The sequence below is a fragment of the Capricornis sumatraensis genome, chromosome 21, assembly GCF_032405125.1.
Source record: "Capricornis sumatraensis isolate serow.1 chromosome 21, serow.2, whole genome shotgun sequence".
Lineage (NCBI taxonomy): Eukaryota > Metazoa > Chordata > Mammalia > Artiodactyla > Bovidae > Capricornis > Capricornis sumatraensis.
This window is the reverse complement of record NC_091089.1, coordinates 11,186,010-11,196,841: the sequence shown is the minus strand read 5'-3', so window position 1 is coordinate 11,196,841 and position 10,832 is coordinate 11,186,010.

Below are 10,832 nucleotides of genomic sequence, written 5' to 3'. Positions count from 1 at the left end.
AGTCCATTTATCCACTGGTGTTCTCAGAAATTTCCACAAAAAGTGCCTTCACTAGATCCTATTTCAGGGTCTGCTTCTGAGACAATCAAAAGTGGGATAATTAATCTCAAAAACAATTTTTATTGAAAAAAAAAAAACTTGCAAAAGAGTTCACAGAGTATTATACAGAGCTTCAGTTCAGTTCAGTTCAGTCACTCAGTCATGTCCTCCTCTTTGCGACCCCATGAATCACAGCACGCCAGGCCTTTCCTGTCCATCACCAACTCCCGGAGTTCACTCAGACTCACGTCCATCCAGTCAGTGATGCCATCCAGCCATCTCACCCTCTGTCGTCCCCCTCTCCTCCTGCCCCCAATCCCTCCCAGCATCAGAGTCTTTTCCAATGATTCAACTCTTCGCATGAGGTGGCCAAAGTACAGGAGTTTCAGCTTTAGCATCATTCCTTCGAAAGAAATCCCAGGGTTGATCTCCTTCAGAATGGACTGGTTAGATCTCGTTGCAGTCTAAGGGACTCTCAAGAGTCTTCTCCAACACCACAGTTCTAAAGCATCAATTCTTCAGCGCTCAGCCTTCTTCACAGTCCAACTCTCACATCCATACATGACCACAGGAAAAAACATAGCCTTGACTAGATGGACCTTATTCGGCAAAGTAATGTCTCTGCTTTTGAATATACTGTCTAGGTTGGTCATAACTTTCCTTCCAAGGAGTAAGCGTCTTTTAATTTCATGGCTGCAATCACCATCTGCAGTGATTTTGGAGCCCCCCAAAATAAAGTCTGACACTGACCAGATGCCATGATCTTTGTTTTCTGAATGTTGAGCTTTAAGCCAACTTTTTCACTCTCCACTTTCACTTTCATCAAGAGGCTTTTTAGTTCCTCTTCACTTTCTGCCATAAGGGTGGTGTCTGCATATCTGAGGTTCTTGATATTTCTCCTGGCAATCTTGATTCCAGCTTGTGTTTCTTCCACTCCAGCGTTTCTCATGATGTACTCTGCACAGAAGTTAAATAAGCAGGGTGATGATATACAGCCTTGACGTACTCCTTTTCCTATTTGGAACCAGTCTGTTGTTCCATGTCTAGTTCTAACTGTTGCTTAGACACGCAAAACTAAATAACATTGTGTAGGGATAAATATATATATATATATATGACAAGTCATTTTTTAAAAGTGTGAAGGAACGAAACATGCAGTTCAGGATAGTGCTGCTTTGTGTGAATAACCACATGAGATGGTTATGTTATGCATCTACTGGACTAGGCTGAAAAGCATTTTCCAGAATTGTTTTTTCTGTGTGTTTCCCATTAGTTCCAGCTGCAGGCCTGGTTCGGTGGTAAAGAATCTGCCTGCCAATGCAGGTGACATAGGTTTGATCCCTGGGTCAGGAAGATCCCCTGGAGGAGGGCACGGCAACCCACTCCAGTATTCCTGCCTGGAGAATGCCATGGACAGAGGAGCCTGGAGGGCTACAGTCCATGGGGTCACAAAGAGTTGGACATTACTGAGCGATAGAGCATGCATGCAAACCTGACAACCTGAAGTCTGAATTGAATCCCCCAAAAGAGGGCCAATGGCCCTCAATCAATTCCCAGTTCACACATCCAGAGATGCTCAAATTCAGGGGAAATCAGGTCCCATTGATGAAAAGATGCTCAGTTCAGTTCAGTCACTCAGTTGTGTCCGACTCTTTGCGACCCCACGAATCGCAACATGCCAGGCCTCCTTGTCCATCACCAACTCCCAGAGTTCACTCAGACTCACGTCCACCGAGTCAGTGATGCCATCCAGCCATCTCATCCTCTGTCGTCCCCTTCTCCTCCTGCCCCCAATCACTCCCAGAATCAGTGTCTTTTCCAATGAGTCAACTCTTCGCATGAGGTGGCCAAAGTATTGGAGTTTCAGCTTCAGAATCATTCCTTCCAAAGAAATCCCAGGGTTGATCTCCTTCAGAATGGACTGGTTGGATCTCCTTGCAGTCCAAGGGACTCTCAAGAGTCTTTTCCAACACCACAGTTCAAAAGCATCAATTCTTTGGCACTCAGCTTTCTTCACAGTCCAACTCTCACATCCATACATGACCACTGGAAAAATCATAGCTTTGACTAGATGAACCTTTGTTGGCAAAGTAATGTCTCTGCTTTTGAATATGCTATCTAGGTTGGTCATAACTTTTCTTCCAAGGAGTAAGCATCTTTTAATTTTAATTAAGCATCTTTTAATTAAAGATGCTACTACACAGCAAAGGAAAAAAAAATTAGAGTGTAAATCATCTTCTTTGCTGGCCTTTAAATGTCCTGTTGTCCTGTTATCAGGATGAAGGCTTTGGGGAAGAAAAAATCAGATATTAAAGATTTATGGACATTGGGTCAAAATTTACAGTACTTTCTGTGGTGCACCAGAAAGAGCAAGGAGCTAGCAGGACAGATAAGCCATAGGGTTTGGTCTCAGGTCCATCTCACAGCAGCTCTCCTATCTCTGTGATTATTTTCCTGGTTCTGGAATGGGTAATTAGAAATAATGCATAGTGCTTCTCAGGATTTCCACATGTCACCTGAACGTGCATGAGGGCCATTTAACAGGGATAGTTAAATGGAAGGCCCTGAAACTGGCTCTGCCTTTTTTTTTTTTTCTTCACATTTTATTGAAGTATACTTGATCTACAATGTTGTATTAATTTCTGCTGTACAGCAAAATGGTTCATTTATACACTTATATACATATTCTTTTTCACAGTCTTTTCCTTTATGGTTTATCACAGGATAGTGAATACAAAACTCTGGGCTTGTTGTTTATCCATCCTGTATATAATAGTTTGCATATGCTAACCTCGAATTCCCAATCTTTCCCTCCCTTAATTCAAAGGCTCTGCCTTTGAAAAATAGTAAACCAAAGGCAATACCACATTCCTGGAAGGACACAGGACTTATTGCCATCATCAAGGACATAAAAAATGCAGGGGTGTTAGTTCCATTCAAATAGCCTGCTGTGCCTGTATAGAAAACAGATGGGTATTGAAGAATGAAAGTGGATTATTGAAAATTTAATCAGGTGGCGACTCCACCTGCAGCTTCTGTTCCAGATGTGGCTTCTTCGCCAGAGCACAGAACACATCGCCTCGTATCTGGAATGCAGCTGTTGATCTGGTAACTACTCTCTACCAGGGAAGCTGTAGCATGCTGGCCAGATCCAGCCTGCAGCTTATTTTTGAAGACGCTTTAAGCTAAAAAAAATATTTCTACATTTTTTTGAGTTAAAAAAAAAAGTAAAGAATATGTGACAGAGTCCATACGTGGTCCTCCAAGCCTAAATTATTTATCATCTGGCCCTTTACAGAAAACAGTTTGCTGACCCCTTGTGGGGCTTTAAAGAAAATGTTTCTATATTGCTGTGTTTTGAGGCCTTTCAGAGCCAATTTTACTCAGACTTGGGAAGTGAACTGAAAACAAGTGTTTATGAGTGTTTAGAAAAAAAACAAAAACAAAACCCCTCTGGCTGTATTTCCAAGACTGTGACAAGGAAACAAGAGTTTACTATAATGCTTACTCTGTTTTGTCCCTTAACATTTATTTTTTTAGAAGTTTAAACCTATATAAAAGTTGCCAGAATAGTACAATTGGTGATTCTAGGTGAAGGGTACATAATACCCATATAGCATTTACCTAGAATTACCAATTGTAAACATTGAGCCATATTTGCTTATTTTCCTCTGTATATACATAATAAGAAGTCTTTATAACATGGTTTTGTAAAAAACAAACAAACAAACAAAAACAAACCTAGAATACATAAACCTGATAAAAAGCAGAACTGGGACAAAGCCATGGCACCATCTCTTCCTTTCTGGCCAGTATCACTCCATGGGCACCTGGAAATTTAGTTCTTCTTGTTTGCTTATTATTCTACAACCTAGAGTCAAATAACCCAATTTCCTAGTGAAGAAACTGCTCTCATCACAAAAGTCCCACTGTCTAGAACTGAACTGCACTCTTGGACGTGCTATGCTTAGTCCCTTAGTCCTGTTCAACTCTTTGCAACCCCATGCACTGTAGCCCACCAGATTCTTCTGTCCATGGGGATTCTCCAGACCAAAATACAGGATTGGATTACCATACCCTCCTCCAGGGGATCTTCCCAACTCAGGGATTGAACCAAGGTCTCCCGCATGGCAGTCGGATTCTCTACTGACTGAGCCACCAGCGAATCACACTGTAGATGGTCCAGCAGAAATGCCTTCCTGCAGAACTGTGCGTTGGCTATTTCTGAATTTTGGTTTTACATTGCTAAGTGAACATCTTGGCACACAATTTATATTTGGGACCAATTAAAAGCAGAGATATTACTTTGCCAACAAAGGTCCGTCTAGTCAAGGCTATGGTTTTTCCAGTGGTCATGTTTGGACGTCAGAGTTGGACTGTGAAGAAGGCTGAGTGCCGAAGAATTGATGCTTTTGAGCTGTGGTGTTGGAGAAGACTCTAGAGAATCCCTTGGACTGCAAGGAGATCCAATCAGTCCATCCTAAAGATCTGTCCTGGGTGGTCACTGGAAGGACTGATGTTGAAGCTGAAACCCCAATACTTTGGCCACCTCATGCGAAGATTTGACTCATTGGAAAAGACGCTGATGCTGGGAGTGATTGGGGGCAGGAGAAGGGGATGACAGAGGATGAGATGGCTGGATGGCATCACCGACTCGATGGACATGAGTTTGGGTGAACTCCAGGAGTTGGTGATGGACAGGGAAGGCTGGTGTGCTGCGATTCATGGGGTCGCAAAGAGTCAGACACAACTGAGCAACTGAACTGGTCACATAAAATCTTGTTCTACATTAGATAGCGTAGAAGCAAGAAGTGCCACTGTGAATACACATTTGCATTTTACATTCGTTTTCCATACAAATGACTCATGATGATGAAGCCAGGAAGTCTGAAACCTTGCCGGGCAGGTCACACGTCTCAGAGCTCCTCCGTCTTGCATGCTCTTGCCAGCAGAGGCAGATTTCAGTCCATTGTGCCATTGCTCATTTCAAGGGGAAATGAGAGTTAGATGATCTCAGCTGAACATAACCAACTTTGTTAACTTCAAGAATAAAAAACACTTTCCTGAAGCTGCTACTGTTATGCTGGCAAGTTGACTCCTGGTCGGCTGGGGCTGAGGGGTCAGGCTGGGGCTACTGAAGCATGTCACGCTCTGGTATCATCTTTGACTTCTGAAGGCTCACATGAAAATCACAAAAACTAAACTTTGTCTCAAAGGCACTGACACTCTGACAACTCCTAGTAATCAGTTAAGCCATTGGTTCACCACGTGAGAGACATGTCAAAATCAACCAGGGAAGGTTTTTTCACTTTGTTTTGGCTTCAAGCAGACCTTCATCCAAGACCAGCCAAATAGATTTTCTAGGATTTATACGTGTTTCATCAGAGGCAATTGATGCACGTGTAATCTGATAAGCTTTCTGGTTAAGAGTCCCTGATAAGCCCTACAGAAAGTGAAGTTGCTCAGTCATATCAGACCCTTTGTGACTCCGTGGACTGTAGCTTACCAAGCTCTTCTGTCCATGGGATTCTCCAGGCAAGAATACTGGAGTGGGTTGCCATTTCCTTCTCCAGGGGATCTTCCTGACCCAGGGATTGAACCTGGGTCTCTCGCATTGCGGGCAGACACTTTAACCTCTGAGCCACCAGGGAAGCAGTGGCTGTGTGGGCGCAGGAGGGCCTAGAGGAGCCATCCCACGTTGAAGCTCAGGAAGGGCAGCGGTGCGGAGATACCCCTCATCCAAGGTAAGGAGCAGCGGCTGTGCTTTCCTGGAGCACCCGTGAAGAGATACCTCATGCCCAAGGTAAGAGAAACCCAAGTAACATGGTAGGTGTTGCAAGAGGGCATCAGAGGGCAGACACACTGAAACCATACTCACAGAAACCTAGTCAATCCGATCACACTAGGACCACAGCCTTGTCTAGCTCAATGAAACTATGCTATGTCCGTGGGGCAACCCAGGGTGGGTGGGTCATGGTGGAGAGGTCTAACAGAATGTGGTCCACTGGAGAACACTGGAGAAGGGAATGGCAAACCACTTCAGTATTCTTGCCTTGAGAACGCCATGAACAGTATGAAAAGGCAAAATGATAGGATACCGAAAGAGGAACTCCCCAGGTCAGTAGGTGCCCAATATGCTACTGGAGATCAGTGGAGAAATAAGTCCAGAAAGAATGAAAGGATGGAGCCAAAGCAAAAACAATACCCAGTTGTGGATGTGACTGGTGATAGAAGCAAGATCCGATGCTGTAAAGAGCAATATTGCATAGGAACCTGGAATGTCAGGTCCATGAATCAAGGCAAATTGGAAGTGGTCAAACAAGAGATGGCAAGGTTGAACATCGATATTCTAGGAATCAGAGAACTAAAATGGACTGGAATGGGTGAATTTAATTCAGATGACCATTATATCTACTACTATGGGCAGGAATCCCTCAGAAGAAATGGAGTAGCCATCATGGTCAACAAAAGAGTCCAAAACGCAGTATTTGGATGCAGTCTCAAAAACGACAGAATGATCTCTGTTCATCTCCAAGGCAAACCATTCAATATCACGGTAATCCAAGTCTATGCTCCGACCAGTAACGCTGAAGAAGCTGAAGTTGAAAGGTTCTATGAAGACCTACAAGACCTTTTAGAACTAACACCCAAAAAAGATGTCCTTTCATTATAGGGAACTGGAATGCAAAAGTAGGAAGTGAAGAAACACCTGGAGTAACAGGCAAATTTGGCCTTGGAATGAGGAATGAAGCAGGGCAAAGACTAATAGAGTTTTGCCAAGAAAATGCCCTGGTCATAGCAAACGCCATCTTCCAACAACACAAGAGAAGACTCCACACATGGACATCACTAGATGGTCAACACTGAATTCAGATTGATTATATTCTTTGCAGACAAAGATGGAGAAGCTCTATACAGTCAACAAAAACAAGACCAGGAGCTGACTGTGGCTCAGATCATGAACTCCTTATTGCCAAATTCAGACTCAAATTGAAGAAAGTAGGGAAAACTGCTAGACCATTCAGGTATGACCTAAATCAAATCTCTTATGATTATACAGTGGAAGTGAAAAATAGATTTAAGGGCCTAGATCTGATAGATAGAGTGCCAGATGAACTATGGAATGAGGTTTGTGACATTGTACAGGAGACAGGGATCAAGACCATCCCAATGGAAAAGAAATGCAAAGAAGCAAAATGGCTGTCTGGGAAGGCCTTACAAATAGCTGTGAAAAGAAGAGAGGTGAAAAGCAAAGGAGAAAAGGAAAGATATAAGCATCTGAATGCAGAGTTCCAAAGAATAGCAAGAAGAGATAAGAAAGCCTTCTTCAGCGATCAATGCAAAGAAATAGAGGAAAACAACAGAATGGGAAAGACTAGAGATCTCTTCAAGAAAATTAGAAATCCCAAGGGAACATTTCATGCAAAGATGGGCTCGATAAAGGACAGAAATGGTCTGGACCTAACAGAAGCAGAAGATATTAAGAAGAGGTGGCAAGAATACACAGAAGAACTACACAAAAAAGATCTTCTCGACTCAGGTAATCATGATGATGTGATCACTCATCTAGAGCCACACATCCTGGAATGTGAAGTAAAGTGGGCCTTAGAACAAAGCTAGTGGAGTGATGGAATTCCAGTTGAGCTGTTTCAAATCCTGAAAGATGACCCTGTCAAAGTGCTGCACTCAATATGCTAGCAAATGTGGAAACCTCAGCAGTGGCCCCAGAACTGGAAAAGGTCAGTTTTCATTCCAATCCCAAAGAAAGGCAATGCCAGAGAATGCTCAAACTACCGCACAATTGCACTCATCTCACATGCTAGTAATGTTCAAAATTCTCAAAGCCAGGCTTCAGCAATACGTGAACTGGGAACTTCCTGATGTTCAAGCTGGTTTTACAAAAGGCAGAGGAACCAGAGATCCAATTGCCAACATCCGCTGGATCATGGAAAAAGCAAGAGAGTTCCAGAAAAACATCTATTTCTGCTTTATTGACTATGCCAAAGCCTTTGACTGTGTGGATCACAATAAACTGTGGAAAATTCTGAGAGAGGTGGGAATACCAGACCACCTGACCTGCCTCTTGAGAAATCTGTATGCAGGTCAGGAAGCAACAGTTAGAACTGGACATGGAACAACAGACTGGTTCCAAATAGGAAAAGGAGTACATCAAGGCTGTATATTATCACCCTGCTTATTTAACTTCTATGCAGAGTACGTTATGAGAAACGCTGGAGTGGAAGAAACACAAGCTGGAATCAAGATTGCCGGGAGAAATATCAATAACCTCAGATATGCAGATGACACCACCCTTATGGCAGGAAGTGAAGAGAAACTAAAAAGCCTCTTGATGAAAGTGAAAGAGGAGAGTGAAAAAGTTGGCTTAAAGCTCAACATTCAGAAAACGAAGATCATGGTATCCGGTCCCATCACTTCTTGGGAATTAGATGGGGAAACAGTGGAAACAGTGTCAGACTTTATCTTCTTGGGCTCCAAAATTACTGCAGATGGTGACTGCAGCCATGAAATTAAGACGCTTACTCCTTGGAAGAAAAGTTATGACCAACCTAGATAGTATATTCAAAAGCAGAGACATTACTTTGTCGACTAAGGTCCGTCTAATCAAGGCTATGGTTTTTCAGTAGTCATGTATGGATGTGAGAGTTGGACTGTGAAGAAAGCTGAGCGCCAAAGAATTGATGCTTTTGAACTGTGGTGCTGGAGAAGACTCTTGAGAGTCCCTTGGACTGCAAGGAGACCCAACTAGTCCATTCTGAAGGAGATCAGCCCTGGGATTTCTTTCGAAGGAATGATGCTCAAGCTGAAACTCCAGTACTTTGGCCACCTCATGCGAAGAGTTGACTCACTGGAAAAGACTTTGATGCTGGGAGGGATTGGGGGCAGGAGGAGAAGGGGATGACAGAGGATGAGATGGCTGGATGGCATCACTGACTCGATGAACATGAATCTAAGTGAACTTGGGCAGTTGGTGATGGACAGGGAGGCCTGGCGTGCTGCGATTCATGGGGTTGCAGAGTCGGACACGACTGAGCGACTGAACTGAACTGATAAGCCCTACTGGTTAAGAATCTTGTAAAAGTCTGACTATCTGCAAGATAATGAACTGTAGTCCCCCAGGCACCTCTGTCCAAGGAATTCTTCAGGCAAGAATACTGGAGTGGGCTGCCATGCACTCCTCCAGAGGATCTTCCTGATTAGGGATCCAACCCAGGTCTCCTGCATTGCACATAGCTTCTTTACTGTCTTGAGTCACCAGGGAAGCCCATAGTAATTATTACAAAGGTAACGATTTTAGACGGACATGCACAAAATAGATAATTATTTTCCTACTGTTGAGGGACGGAGAATAAGATTACCTAAAATATCCCGCAGTTCTTGAGCATCTATTCTTATTGTGCCTATATAGATTTTAAGATTTTAGATCGTAATCTAAATAACAATTTTCCACATTAATATATATTTTACAAATACAAAAATATCTTCAAAGCTTATGATTGTTATTTTTTATTGCCTAATCATTAAGTATTGATACTTTGTGAATATGCATTTAAAATTAACTAAAATACCATGAATGCTTTTTTAAAAAATAATCAGAAACCTTCAACTCTAAAACACACTAGCAATAAATACATCATTATATAAATACACTATATTCAGTTGCTCATTCACTCATTCTACAAGCACTTGCTGAATGCATACTTCTTGCCAAGCATGTTTTAGCAACTGGGAGTACAGCCTTGAAAAAAAAGTCTGGCCATTCGGAGCTTACATTTATTGTGTATTTGAGAGGGGAAGCAGTCAGCAAACAACATATATGATAAAGAAGAGCTTATACAAAATGAAACTGCGAGATAAAGGGGTTAGGGAGAGTGGGCAGCCAGCAGGTGTAATTGATACAGACTCATTAATACTGGCATTAGAGTAGGTGATCTAAAATAGGGAGCGACCCCTGGGGACATCCAGATTATTCCAGGCAAAAGGGAATCTGGGGACAGGAAGGGGCAGAAGGCTGTTATGGCATGAACAAGCAGCTGGGAGACAGGGAGATGCAAGTGGGAATGTGTGGGAGCCGTGGGAAAGTGCCAAAGGCTCTGCCCGAGTACCACAACCAGGCTGACTTAAACAACAGAATTTTATTCTCAGTGTCCCTGGAGGTCAGCAGTCCAAGATAAGGGTGTCGCCAGGGTTAGTTCTTGAGGCCATGAGACAGCTTCCATCCCATGTCTCTCTCCCCGCTTCTGGAGGTTTGCGGGTGTGATCTTTGGCCTTCCTTGACTTGCAGAAGCCTCACCTCAACCTCTGCCTTCATCTTCATTTGGCATTCTCCATTTACGTGTCTGGCTTCAGATTTCCCCTTTTTGTGAGGACACCGGTCACACGGAATTAGGACACACCCCATTTCAGTATGGCTTTATGCTGACTGGGGCTTCCCTTCAGATGGTAAAGAATCTGCCTGAAATGCGGGAGACCTGGATTTGATGCTGGGACAGGAAGATCCCCTGGGGAAGGGCATGGCAACCCACGCCAGTATTCTTGCCTGGAGAATCCTATGGACAGAGGAGCCTGGAAGGCTACAGTTCATGGGGTCATAGAGTCAGACATGACAGAGTGACAAACACACACTTATGCTAATTATAACAATCCTACTTCCAAATAACGTCACATTCTGAGGTACCAGGGGTTGCAACTCTATTGTATGAATTTGGGGGGGGGTATATTTCAATCAGTAACATGGCTATTAATGCTGAACGAGAGAAGCCACTGGAATCTTA